Raw genomic sequence first — 13,972 nt, 5'->3', positions numbered from 1 at the left:
AACTGAAGTGCTGTCATATTACTGGTTTTACAACAAACAATTGATGGTCACCACCTAACTCTTGGGTACTTCTACTTGTTTTCTATTTGCACTGATATATTCATCCGGTCAATCATACACTTAAATCCGTTCCTCTTTGTAGAAAATCTAATTACTCAGAAACAATAGAAATCCAGCAAACAAATTGGGAATTATCAGTGATTTAGTACTATTCTATAGAGAAATAAATTGAATAACATATAGGGCAGACTGCCCTGTGATTGGTTTCTATGCGTGCAAGTGTACCCTGATGCCTGAAATCCATGTGCCTATGACCTTTTTACCTATTTTCTCCATTAATCCCACTTTGATGATGCCATTCTCCCCCCTTCACCTTAATTCAAGAATCTGCTGACAATTTTCCGTGTACATTGGCATGACTCCTATTCCTGCTTGGGTTATCTTTTGTTCAATTCAGTGACTTTCACATTTGCAATGTTCAAAGGTCAGGACCCTTGCACAGCGGCACAAAACACCATATACTACATTTTGAGTAGTACATGCTCCAGGGCCTTTGCCCCCAAGCTTGCTTAGCAGCAAAATAATGTTTTTTAAAAAAAAAAAGAATCTCGACAAAATGTGAAGAACGGCATTGCAAAATATTTTACAAAATTAATTTTCCGGTTTCTTTAATTGCAGTTAAGCTAATTTGTCATCAGTTGGTCCAGTTCTATTTCCATTTTCATCAGACATTCCTTTATTCCCTCATTAGTTAGATTTTCTACACTGAAACTATACAGTGCAGAACACAAACTCAGTTTACCTTACCTGCATCCGACTTAAATTCACTTCAGACATTTAGAAAAATACCAATGCCTCCTGGGTTCAGACAGAAATATGCATCCCTGTGCTGAGAGAGAGAGAGAGCAGGGCGGAGAGCAAAGACCAAGATATGAAGGATTTAGTTGAAGGTCATAAAGTTAAGATGAAGCCACCAAACTTAGAAAAGCAAATACCCAAAGGACTGTCGATCAAAAGTAGTCTTTTTTTTAACTTCCAACTTTTACTGTTATTCATTGTTTTGCTTCAATGAATAACAGTAAAACAGCCTTTCATCTGGGTGGGGGTGGGATTAAAATGCCAAAAATGCCATGGCCTTCTGCCTCTAATTTATCTGATATAAATATGTGAAATAACAGTACTCAGAGTTGTGCATTTGTTTCAGAATTTAGTAAAATAATCCCTTGTTTTTAAAGAAATAATTGTCATTGTATTTGTTTTGGTTTGCCAACAGAAATTGTCACTTACATTTGATCTGACTGCGTGGCATAGTACTATCCACAAATCAGATGCCTACCATGACTCTAGTGTTACAATTCCTGGTAATAATAACATTAGCATATAAACATGTTTTTATTTTTTTCTTCCACTGCATGACACTCATAGTTCGGGGGCCTTTAGTTCCCTGGAGCCCAGCAGAGTTCAGTGGCAGCGAACTGCCAGCCCTTTGATTTGCTGTGTGACGGGAACATGGCTCCTATTGTGGCCTTTCACTGGCCTGTGCATGCGTATGGGAGAGCTTGTGTCACTCTTTTCACTCATCTGGAAGCAGCTTACTCCACTGAGCTGCTCCACTGGCTGCAATCCCAACCAAACCAAAGCTCTTTTCTCCAAGCCACCAATCAAAATTGCCTCATCTTTTCAATCTTCCCTCTCCAGCCAGCTTTGAAACTCTGTATACCATTTCATTTTTCTCTGCATTCATTTTTGCAATTCTTTCATTTCGCTCTACTCCATTTTTAAAGTTATTTGAAAACATTGCCCTCGCCCATCACTTCAGCCTTTTCTCCTTTCTCAAACCTGTTTATATAAGGTTAATCTTCCTTTGACAAAAGGATGCACCTCTGCTTCTTTGGATGTCTCAGAGAAACGCTTTGAAAAATGTGTGGAAAGGATTAAGGTAAGACCCGAAGCCAGCAGGAGCTCTTTCTATTTCTCTACACTCAACTCTTGAGCCCACAAACTCAGAAAAACTGATGCAGACAGGCAAACCCTATTCCACCGAGCAAAAATAGCTCAAGGGAATCTGAGTTTGGCCATTAGGAATCATATATTATTTAAGAATTCAAGAAATATATTGCAAGAATACTTCACATAATCACAAACATTGGGGACAGTGCACGATTGGTATGGGTGATGCTTCCCTCATGAGGGCCACAGGGGTCCTGGAGCCTAGCCTACTACAAGACAAAAAGCTGAGTATACCCTGAATTGGTTGCCAGCGTTACCAATGTTTAAAATTACAGTACAAATTATGTTTGCTCATACATTTATTCGGGGTAAACCCTTACCCTTTGTCAATGTCTGACATCATGTTCCCGTCAACGTCCCAACACAGGAGTGCAACAATGAGTGGTTTAGGCTTTGGCCTATTGGTTGTGATTGAGCATTGTGCATTATCTCAGAAGCAAATGACACTTTCGAGAAAGCACATTGCAGACATTTCTGAGCTTCATTTTTCAACCCAGGGAGAACATGCAAACTCCATACAGGTAGCCTGACCTGGGTTCAAACTCAAGACCCCAGAACTGTGAGGCCAATGCCCTAACCACTCAGTCGCGGGAGCAAAAGTATGCCCAGTTTTCCAATCTGGAAACCACTAATCAGCATAAAGATGGCCTTATGTTCAGCATGCCAAGTGTTACCCAGAAACAGTGAATTTTGTAAACATATAGTAATTGAAAATAGACCTTGCACAAGCAAAAAGGATGCTAAATCTCTTCAAACCGTAACAAGCCACACTAACATGCGAAAACCCAGTGCAACGGCTGATCGTGGGATTCCAACTGTGATCGGCTCCCCACTAGTCCCACGGTGTGTAGGGATTCTCGGGGATAAGCGCAGCAGCAGGGGGACTTTGAGCTTTGGTGAATTGCAGGCAAAGCTTTAATGTTTCTTCCTTGCCATATCCCAGATAGACCTTGAATGTGACAGAGTCAGGATTTGTGTTCGGGCTGAACTAATTGAGTCCCCCAAAAACCTTGTTGCCCTGACTTCAGCTTTGAGTTGGCACGTCAACACACAGAGAACAAGGTGTGCAGACATCAACACAAATATGCATGGTCCCTTTTGTCTCCTTTACTGCCAAAACTAATCCTGCTTTACCAGTTGCAGAATAAGAGTGTGGGAATGAGAATCCCACCCTTCCATTCTGTTCCAATTCACTTTTGAATTCCAAGGTGCTTTGTTGGCAACAATCTGCTTAGGCAATGCCAGCCAATTAACAAGAAAAAAATATTTTCAATGCATAAAATGGCAAACGATTATAACATGGTCAACAAATATGAAATAGAAATTAATACAATCATTCTTTTTGAAATAGTTCATTGCAAAAAAGCTTGATGAATAAATTGCTGTAGCAGGACAAAATTGATAACGTTAAAAATATTTTTTTTTCCTGGGAAATGATTGTACTTCTCTGACTGCCCAAAGGTGAGGTGCCTTATCCAACATGACAGCACAGAGCTGAGGAGATAAATTTGCAGGGGTGAAGTAAATGATGGCAAGTCAAGCCTTTGCAGAATGTCTGATGTCCTTTGAATAAAGTACCGTAGTTAATTTTCAATTCTCTTTGAAACAAAGTAAAATAAAATGTGAGAACATTGCATTGCTGGAATAACACTCCCCAATGGGTAAATGGGCAAGGGTCAGTTCATGGAGTTGAATTGATGATATGTATGCCAAAGGAGAGCAAAAATGGATCAATGATTCTGTTACTTCTTGTATTTTATGTTTTGTTAGAGTGTTTGTTTCCTCCCAGAAATTTAACCGTCAAAACGGCAGATAACTGGATAACTCGTCTCTCTCGGGGTTTTGAGATCAATGGTAAATTGTAATATCTGGCTTTTCTGTGCGGACTTTTCATGTGATCTACACATGCCTGTATGGATCTTCTCCGGTTTCCTTCCATTTCACAAAAAGAAAAAAACAACCATAAGCGATTGACGGACAAACCATGGGCTGCTAACTGATGCTTTTTGTATAGTTTTTTTTCTATTGAAAAGACTGGTCGCCACTCAGCCATAAGGCACAAACAGACAGTCAACCAATCTCATTCACGAGCACAACGCCCCCGAGCGGGAATCGATCCTGTATCAAGCGAGTGAACCACTACACCATCAAATGTCTTTCCTTAAATTCCCTTCCCATAAAAATACAAGAAATATATTCAAGTTTTTATTTTATTTACAGAATGTTTTGAAGTCTCAAAACCCATTGGTAAACTGCCAATATAAATAGTTTTGCCAATATGAAGAGTTTTCCTCACACTTAATGCGTCCAATGCAATACGTACCATGTTTTGATGTGATAAAAGACATTAAATTATGCCAATAATATGCTTGGGGAAATTTTCTCTCTCAAAGAGACAGAGAGAGAGAGAGAGAGGTGAGAGAGAGAGAGAGAGAGAGAGAGAGAGAGAGAGAGAGAGAGAGAGAGAGAGAGAGAGAGAGAGAGAGAGAGAGAGAGAGAGAGAGAGAGAGAGAGAGAGACAGTGAGAGGTGAGAGAGATGAGAGAGATGAGCATGCAGAGATTCTTGTCTCTTGTGTTATTGTGGTTCGAAACCCTGGGGCTGCTGGCTATGTGGTTTCCATGGAGTTTTGACATCATTTCAGTAATAAAAATAGAGGAATGTGTGAAGTCAACATAGGAAAATATGCTAGGGGTGTATAACCTCCACTTCCTACTGAGTCAATCATCCACACGAATGCACTCATGCACACTCACACCCGACCCACACAGGTACAGCCTAATTTGGCTGGTGTAGTGATAGAAATATGACTTCAGTAGTGAAAAAAAAAATCATCACACAACCCTAACCCTAACCCATCAGGCCAACAAACTCTATGGATCAAGGAGATGTTCAACAATATTCAATTTGAATTCTTGGCTGAAAAATGTGTGCCGATTCTTTTACCAATCATCAATTAGTTAGGTCTTCCACACCACAAAATCTATCACCAATTAGCTGTAAAATATAAATCTTGACTCCAGACAACAAGCATAAAATATCTGACACTGAAATTGCTGATAATGTCATATTAATATGCAGAGGATAGCCACATTTCAAATCACCTAGATGTGAGTGAGGATGTTTGTGTGCCAGCATACATGGATGCCTTATTTCTACCCTGTAGAGATGATGCGCCCCTTGTGTGAGTGTGCTGTTTTTTCTTTTCTTTTTTTTTTTCACCCCATCCAGACAGCATCTAAAGGAGGCTGTAGAAAAGCAATCTCTCTGCTAAGTGATTTGTGAGTGTCACATTCTCACCTGGTTGTAATTGCCTGCTGTTGTCGCTCAGCTGCAGTGATAGGTGCTTGTGAAGCGAAGCAGGACAAAGCAGGTAGGAGGGGACTATTGTGACCAGCATGTAAGAAAAAATTGTCACGATTGAAGGGAACACTTCAAAAGATACATAAAGTATATGTATAGATTTGTGAAAAAACTCTTCTACTTATACGGTTTATATATTTACCCATGAACATGATAGAAAATGTAGTTGGACCATTACAGGATCTACTTTATATACAAAAAAGATTCTTGAATTGATTCATGTGTCTGCCTTAAAAAGGTTGTTTTTCCCCCCTCCCTAATATCTAGGGAAAACAAACTTTTTGTGCAATCTGGGCTATAATTCGTTGTGGAACATTTATATTTTATAGCCTTGTGTCGCTGCCATATGGTTGTGGGCGTCATTTTTGATGAGAAGTCTAAGCAGCCAATATAAGAACAAGGATTAGGATTTTAATTGACATTGGGTTTACACCTTTAAAATCCTCTAACTATTCCAGATAAACACCTCCCAACTCTCATGTGTGTTATTTTACCCCTGTTGTGCATTATAAGCAAGAATGTAACCAATTGCAAGGCTATCATGCAGAATCAAGAAAGGTATTAGGAGATTAATTTGTTGGCTTTGTTTCATTTTTGCAGATTGCAATCACTTAAAAGCCTATTGCTCAGTAGATGAAGATGATCTTTTTTATGGAGACTTCTGTTGCCAGGAAACACATAATGACCAAATATAGTAATACTCGATCACATCACTGTCAGTCAACATGTTAGCTATTCATTAAATATCATATCCAGTCCTCTCAGATAGGCCACTTATTGAGATAAGATGTAGATTGTGGTAAATTGGGACAATGGCTATTCATATTTACTCAAATTGAGGTGTTCATTTAAGGCCACACTTCATACGCTCACATGGACAACTAATTAAACTTGGAAGATATCAGATTGCTTAAAAGGTAGTCTTGTTTCCATTTTTGTTCTTTCTCGAAGTACGTTTAAACCATTTTCTGTCCAGCTACAATTTCTTAATGAACACCCCAATTTCCAGTTGAACAAAAAATATATATATATTTCAAACTCCCTAATGAGACATTAAATTTCTCCAGCATTTAACTGCATTCAGATGAACTATTATGTGTCCTAGCTGCTGACCAAAATATGTTTTTTTTAAATAGATGACAAGATAAAACAGATGGCATCATTAGAGCAAAAAGGTTGGCACTACCATCAGTAAATTACTCTCCCCCAAGTACCAAGGGTACTCAACTTACCCTGAGTAAATATAACTATAGTATGTTTGCCCTCACCATACACAGTTATAACCATCAGGAACAATTGAGCACAAGGATTGCACTTGATATCCAGGGTTCCTGTCTCACACACTCTACTGTGACCTTATGCATGGTATCATTATCAGCTCATCCTGTCATTCTGTCCTACATGCCTTTTTAAACAAAGAGACACACTGTGACAGCATTCTTAGACAAACTTCAATGCCCTCTAATTAACCCAAACGTGTTCTTCCTCTAAAGTTATGTACTCACTTGTATGTGACATTTCTTATTTTTAAACAAAGTTCCTTTGACTCAACTGTGTCATGTTTCCTTGATACATACACATTCTACCTAAAAGAGAGTAGATTTTGTGCATCTTGAGGGATGAACATCGCACACTATTTAGCTCATGAGCACTTGGCTCTGCATACTCTTACAGACAATGCAATCATGGCGTACTGCACATTCTAAAAGGGATGGAAGAATTAGTTATTCCTCAGGAAATGGCAATGAACGAGATTGTTGGGCATGGCGACTAACTAAGTACAACTTGAATGGTAATATTCCATTATATACTGTTAGTTTAAGTCTCCGTTAAGGGAAAACGTATAAGTCAAACTATCATATTTTGCGGTTTAATATACCCCCATATAATATACCCTGGTGTACTAAACGGCAGGGGTATATTAAACAGCAAAATACCCATCCATATTCAAAATTGCATTTTTTTAACGGGTCACATGTGTACTGAAACCTATCCCAGCGAGCATCGGTTGGACCCTGTACAGGTCACTTGTATTTTCTCATTGCGCGTGTCTTTATGCCAGTATGCAACCCATGATGGACCTCCCATTGTTCGCCTTGGTTAGCATCAGTGGCCAATCATGGCAAATGAGTACTAGCAGGGAGGCTAGATTGGCATGAGTTGGCATTAATTGGTGCATTCGCAAGTGTTGGGCAATTACATTAATGATGTAAATTGAACCGAGATTTCCCTCTACATAGGAAGTGAAAGGGAGAAATGGTATTATTAATTATGATTACGCAGCTAATTATAGTATCAGCTCAGTGCTGCACATACGCTTCAGCCGTCTGTTTATTTGGATGACAGGGATGTGCTGATTGCAGCAGTTTATTGTGTTGTTGGGTGTTTGAAAGGAAAGCGAGACAGAAGGAACTTACAAAATGTTCAAAGCCTTCTTTGTTTGATTCACGTTCCAATGTAAAGTATAAGTGTATTTCTTTTTATAAGCCTGTTTGAATATGTTACACCTGAAGTAGTGTACGTAGGCCTTTACCAATTGCAAAAGCATCATTTAAGAGACTCCTAATAATTAAGTCAAGTGCTTTGAACCAGTTGGGATGATAATGTGATATAAATATTGTCTTAGTAGTGTTTGTGGAAAAACGATGTCTCATTAGTTTTGTTTCTTTTAGGTGAACGTTTGAATAAATGTGTTTAAAAATGTATTCACCATTTCCCCCTTGGGTATTGAAATGTTGTTCTGGTGTTAAAAGTAAGACAATGTTTGATTAGGTACATTAACATAGAAGGACATTTTAAAATGGCCCTTCAGCAAAATCATTTCGAACCCCTGATTTGCAGTATAAGTGGTTGATTTCCATAGTGAATGGATCTGTTTCCAGGTTACTCAGTATTGTTTATTAAAATAATAAAGAGAATGTTATTTTACGGTATTTATGTGAGTGCTATTTTAAAATTTGTTGGTGCGCCTCTCAGCAATCAATTTGTGGATTACAAGGACAGAGGAAGTGACCTCGATGTACCATTCTGTGACAGAACAACAAGTAAAGAGCACTTCTGTGTGCCCACTGTATTTACCAAGCTGGGGTATAGCCCACCACCTGGTTATGAGACCACCATCCTTTGACCCAGCTATTAAGGGATCAAGGTGGAAAAACCCACTGCAGTGTCGCTGACTACAGAAACATTCGCTCAATTCCATCAATGTATGAGATAGTGTGGCTTTACACAAGATAAAAAATTACAATTCAAATGTCTTAGATAGTAAAATAAATAAAATAAATTAAAGATATTGTGACAAAAGGTCAAAAGATTTCTGTACAAATGATCGAGTTAGACAAGTCATATTTCATTGTATATTGGATCAGTGGATGTGTGGTACACATCAAGTGAACATTGTACAGCTGAAAGCTTGACCCCACCTTTAGGGTATACTGTGGCTTTCTTGTGCTCTGGTGGGTAATATTGCTGGCAAGGCTTTTGTTCGTTTGTCCCCTCAGAGGGAACAGTCAATGTGAGAAATGCTAAACTCTTCTGATTTATATCCTCTGTCCAACAATGAAACATTTATGCTGGGGAGGTAGCGGTCACTTTCAGCATGGCAATGCCCTCGTCCATATCAACAAAAGAAGACAGGGAAAAGAGTGATGTCATGGCTGGCCAACATTGCAGACATGATCATCAAAAGCAAACTTGAGAGCAGGAAATTCCAAATATGCGTGTAAAGATGTGGTTAATGAAAGAAAGAGTAAAAAGAGATATCTCAGAATGACTGGCGGAAAGTTCTAGCTAAGTAATGACAGATTTTTTTTACAATATATTGTAGTGTCTGATTTAAAATGACTGGAACAAACTACTGAGGTAATCGTCCTAGAGTACCACTTAAATTACAACACTATATTTTAGGGAGACCTGTGCATTTCCTTCACAACTTTCAAGTACTATAAAAACAGAGAAGGCAATCTTAACAAAGCTTTAGAAATGTCAAATTTCCTCCTGCTTTGGGAAATCCAAGATGCATGAGACAACATTTTCAAATCACAATTTCCCAGGGATGAAATGTCACAGCAAAATGGTTCGTGTGACCTTGGAAAGATGAGATTGCTCTCGTTTTGATGAGACAATACCAACCCTTTACTTTGAGAACATCTGTCCCTATGACTCATTTTCCCTTGTTGGGTCACATACAAACTCTGTCACAATCTGCGAGCTATTAAAAGTCACTTTACATAAACCTTAAAACTGTAGTTTTGAAATATAAACAAACGCCAGATGATGTAACTTTAAGTCATGCGAGGGAATAAACCATCCATTTTCTTCAACATTTGCCTTCCCTTGGTTCGAGTTCAGGTCACTGGGGCAGCAGCTGGAGAGGTCCAGATTCTCTTCTGCTCAGCAACCTCGTCTAGCTCCTCCAGGGGGGCCCTGAGGTGTTCCCAGGCCAACGGAGAGACATAATCTCCCCAGCAACTTTGTCTTAGCTCCCCCAGGGTGGCCCTGAGGTGTTTCCAGGTCAACAGAGAGACATAGTAACACTGGAATTGCTATTTGTCAATGCATTTGGCCATTTTTGTCAACTGCAGGCCTCTTTTTTAGATCAGTCCTTCAACCAAGGGCAGCCCAAAAAGAGCAGTGCCAGACGTTTCACCAAGCAAAGTGTTCAAAGGTCATTCCCTGACCCAAGACATATTCTGATAACCAGTGTGAGGGCCTCTGAGTAACAGTCTCTGAGGAGTGTATGATGGTTTCCTTTTGGACTGGGATGATTGTGGGTGATTTGACGCAGAATGAGACCACGGTTTGTGACAGGGAAACTTTGAGGATGGAGGTGAGGGCTAGCGAGAGCAGGTCAGCACATTTCCGGGGCTGCACTACTCTGAGCACTTGTCTTGCATTTTGCTGCACAACAGTGAGAAGAGAAGGGATGGCTGCTGGTGCAGGTAGTGGAGGGGTAGCTGTGAAGTCAATTGCCTGAAAATGAGTAAGAATCTACTCTGCACCTGTGCTAGTGAAGCATGTCTGAGTTTAAAGATGTTGTCATGTGTCCTTTTTAGTTGGTGAAACAACTCCCTTTTACACATAATCAGCATCCTGAAATTGCAGTAAACACTCAGTGCAAAGACAACAATCTTTAGTAGACAGATAGAGCAGCAAATCCTTCTTAGCTCATACAGGGTGTTTCACATGAAACATTGTATCATATTTCCATTTCCGAAAAATTCTTATTCTTGAAGACATGATATACAGATTCCCATTTTGACAGTTTCAATGTCCTTCTGTGGGACAATTAGTAAGACAATTAGACATTAGTATTAATCGAAACAAATGACTGAGGCCAGCAACATGCAAGTATGGAGCCATTTTAAATAACTTAATCTCCTGTATATCTTAATGTTCTGTGCATATTAATGTGTTTCAAAGTGGCTTTGTATTAGTGACATAAAAGTCTTGTAACCTTTCCTTTCAGCACCAAATTCAGAACCACCCACTATTTCTTCTATTTCTGTCTTTTGTGTTCTGCTGGAGACTCCTGAGTTTCTTGCCTCCCACTCATGGTCCTTTCCTGAACACACACACACACACACTGGTCAGCATGTCTACTTCACAGTTCTGAAATTGAGGGTTCAACCCCTGGTGGGTTCTGACCTTTCTGTGGGGGATTGCTACTCCGGTTTCTTCTCACTTCCCCAAGATAGGCAGGTTGACTAATCAAAACTGTGTGTGAGCATAAATGGTTGTTTGTGTCAACTGGTATGCAAAGGATAAGCCAAAGTGTTGAATACATGCCACTGCATTCAATAACAAAAAATTCTGGAGGTGTACACATCCATTTATAACTAATAATATTAACAAAAGAGATGAGATGATGGAAAAAGTTATTTGAGTTTAATTCTTTTACAGGGGTGAGAGTTGCTAAGGATGAAATATTGTATGGCAATCAGTTATTGCCTCCCTTGCACATTCACACATACACAAAACTAACTATGCTTGACATGTTAGGAGCATGGCACAATTTGTGGCTTCAGTGGTTTCCATTAGGAGTTGATAAGATTTAAAATGAGTACAGCTTCATTTAAATTACGTAGGCATACTGTAGGTGGGTTGTGAGTTTCATTCAACCCCGTTTCATTTTACTGAAATCTAAAATAGGTACAAGCTTTTTAAAATTGGTTTCATCATTTGACTTTAAATGAGTGCATTTTCTTTCACGTAAATTGAGAACACACAAGTTCCACAATCCAAATAAGCACTGACTTTGTGTGAGTATGTACACATTAATTTTTTTCAGTCATTCATTTAATAATTTTCTGATATGACAATAATGCAAATCGAAAGTATAAAATGCCAAACGGTACAAATATCAGGTTTGGTAATGAAGATGTAAATTTCCCACTAGATTATGCTGAGATCTAAATTGCAATTCATCTTATCTTCAATCCTAACAGCAATTAAAACAAGTGACATGGGACCAAACGTGTACTTGGCAAAACTAAATGTTGTGCTAGAAGCAATATTAATGACACTGGGATAGTCCGAGATGAGCTAGAGGTAGATTTGAGAGACGAAACTTCCAAGTAATAGCAGAAAAGTATTCTGAAGATGGTCAGAAATGCTACATAAAATGAAGAAGAACATAAACAAGTCTACATGCTTCCCTTGCTTCCTTCAATCTCATATATAAATGTGATGGCTCTTCTCCCCATACAAAACCCCACAGGCAATTTAAAGAAAGTAGGTCAAAATGAAATATGACCGCAATATAAAAACAACACTTCGACACACAGCAGCCATATAAAATAGTAACCTTTTGTGTGTGGAAGTGCACACATGAGCAAGTGAGGAAGACAATTGAGTTTGGCCAAGGTGTGGGCGCGATGGGGCATTATATGGGTCGCGAGGCAATTGCTTTATTAAGATTGAATGGAAAGAATGATCTTAAATGAAATTTTACACTACCATACTGACATAGTTCTGTAATCTATCATATTTTTTCTATCCCTTCTCCCTCTAATGTACATGCCCACACACAAACTCCATAGAAATATATTCTTGACTGCAGTTTCACAAACCACGCTCACAGTACTGTAACCTTCAGGCAGCTTCATACTGCACCATAAGGATTAAATCCCGCGTAATTTGTTTTTGACATGTACAGTTTGAGGAACATGTTGGCGAAAGAATGAAGCTTGACCCATAAAATGATGAGGTCACCAAAATGCTGGCACAAAGACAAAATAGATAAATGCATGTTTAAAGCATCTGGTAGCTTTAGTTTCCGAAGAATTGTACACAGAAATATGAGTGGCAGTTCTGAGATCAAGGGTTTAATCCCTAGAGGCTGCCGGCCTTCCTGTGTGGAGTTTGCATGTTCTCCCTGTGCCTGCGTGGGTTTTCTCCTGATACTCTGGTTTCCTCCCACATTCCAAAAACATGCATAGTATGCTGAAAAATGCAAATTGTCCGTAAGTATTTGCACGAATGATTGTTTTTCTCCTTGTGTCTTGCCATTGCCTTTCAACCAATATAGGGTGTAATTAAATAAATGATTCAGTGATTTGTTTTCTTGTATCTGAACTGCAGTATGAATGTTAAAAGGTAAAAATCGACAGGTTCTCACTCTCAATGCGTGTCTGTATTTTCTCTTACTCCCACATTTGCAAAACCTGCACGTAGGGTTATTTGAAAAATCTAAATTTTTCACAAGCATGATCTTTCTGAAGTACCTTAGCTTGAAGGTAAGGGTGTAGGCCTTTTCTGTCACACATTCACACCAACCATGTACTAAAAATGAATAAAACATTAAAAAATAAATGGAAGTGTTGGTTTCATTCTGGCTTGTGGCTCAGTGTATTTTGTCCTTGGGATAGCCAATTCTTGTCACCTGTTGTATATCAGCACAAGTGTCTCTCGTCTCATTACCGATGTCTGTGTATTTGTGCTCCATGCTTTCATTCAGTTTTTTATGTCATTTTTCCTGCATGTCACATGTTCCTGCATGTGCCTCCCTTCTGCAGTGTCACCTCCGACTCACAGGCTTGAGATCGAGTGATCTTCTTCCATCTTCTCCCAGGCCACTGAGGGTCTTCTGCATCTAGTCGGGTTTCCTCACACATCCCAATAACATGCATGGTAGGCTGATTGGAATCTCCGAATTGCTGTAGTCTTTATAGTTTGCAATTATTTTCTGTTGGACTATGAAAAACAAAAATAAAACACTTTTTCATTCACCGTGATCATCTAATAGGCATCTATATTTGAAAAAATATATTTTACGTTTGCCTGCAGCTGTTGTGAGGATAAGTGCTTAAAAAAAAATCATAATTTTTCACCAAAAGAGCCTGCTGAGGTTCATGTCCCTAGTGTTCAAAAAGGACAGACAGATGGGAGATTGGCAGAGAGACAGAAAATACATCAGTGCTAAAGGATTCCAGTAGAAATATTTTTGTTGAATCTATGACTGTTCTGTAATGTCAACAAGCAGTAATTTCTGGTTATAAAGCACTCAGGGGAATTTGATAACTTTTTCTTTTAAGAACTTCAAGAATATATATAATAATTTCTGAGTAGAATTTCACCCACTTTATAAAAAAAATTAAAAA

General features: G+C 38.9%; 1 long non-coding RNA gene across 2 annotated transcripts in view; it reads right to left on the bottom strand.

Annotated features, from left to right (window-relative positions):
* Positions 1 to 13,972, bottom strand: part of LOC144200349 (uncharacterized) — a 74,488-nt gene that overhangs the window by 51,289 nt on the left and 9,227 nt on the right. Inside the window, exons 2-3 of one of the 2 annotated variants that reach the window (XR_013327097.1) lie at positions 11,019 to 11,087; positions 10,828 to 10,935 (exon numbers count right to left, since the gene is read on the bottom strand). The exons of the other annotated variant lie outside the window; for it this stretch is intronic. This is a non-coding gene — a long non-coding RNA (uncharacterized LOC144200349). The remainder of the gene's footprint in view (positions 1 to 10,827; positions 10,936 to 11,018; positions 11,088 to 13,972) is intronic. 2 annotated transcript variants of the gene reach the window in all.

The sequence above is a fragment of the Stigmatopora nigra genome, chromosome 8, assembly GCF_051989575.1.
Source record: "Stigmatopora nigra isolate UIUO_SnigA chromosome 8, RoL_Snig_1.1, whole genome shotgun sequence".
Taxonomy (NCBI): domain Eukaryota; kingdom Metazoa; phylum Chordata; class Actinopteri; order Syngnathiformes; family Syngnathidae; genus Stigmatopora; species Stigmatopora nigra.
The sequence above is the reverse complement of the archived record's forward strand: the minus strand, read 5'-3'. Positions and strand labels throughout refer to the sequence as shown.